Here is a 573-nt window from a genome sequence, read left to right as displayed (position 1 = left end):
CAACCATGTGTGATTCTATGCAACCTTAGCAAACATTAGCAAAATATCTATTTTAGCAAAAATATCTAATGAATCACCGGATGAAACTTTCAGGAAGTAAACGATGGATGTGCCGCTACATCAATTCAAGATGGTCAAAGCTACAGGAAGTGACCATATTAGACACAAAATTGACAGCCATTTGGACAGAAATTGAGCTAAAATTTGGTGTAGCAGTAGTTGAGAGTCATTCCCAACACACACAACAGGCACTAAATGGACTCATGAGAGCTATTTTTTTAATGTTGCCATCAACGATTGGAGTCAACACTTAGCAAAACATTTCATGAACCACTCGACAGATTTGAATGCAACTTTCAGAAAATGATCACTGCCTGTACTGCAAATGAATAACTGTTGAAGTCTCTCCCATTCAAGACAGCCGCCACCGAATTTGTTTAAAACTCTTTAAATCCTAGATACAACCCAAAAAAGCACTAAAGTTATTTTTAATTTGTAAGATTGGCTTCATATTTATGTATTTTTATGCTGAAGTCTTTACAGGTGGTGATTTGTAGCAGAGTGCTTCTGTGT

The 573-nt window shown here is 36.5% G+C and overlaps 1 protein-coding gene across 1 annotated transcript in view; it reads left to right on the top strand.

Moving 5' to 3' along the window:
- yipf2 (Yip1 domain family, member 2) overlaps window positions 1–573 on the top strand; it is a gene marked incomplete in the record, with an annotated part of 27,654 nt that overhangs the window by 18,847 nt on the left and 8,234 nt on the right.

Source organism: Austrofundulus limnaeus, unplaced genomic scaffold (assembly GCF_001266775.1).
Source record: "Austrofundulus limnaeus strain Quisiro unplaced genomic scaffold, Austrofundulus_limnaeus-1.0 Scaffold477, whole genome shotgun sequence".
NCBI lineage: Eukaryota > Metazoa > Chordata > Actinopteri > Cyprinodontiformes > Rivulidae > Austrofundulus > Austrofundulus limnaeus.
The sequence above is the reverse complement of the archived record's forward strand: the minus strand, read 5'-3'. Positions and strand labels throughout refer to the sequence as shown.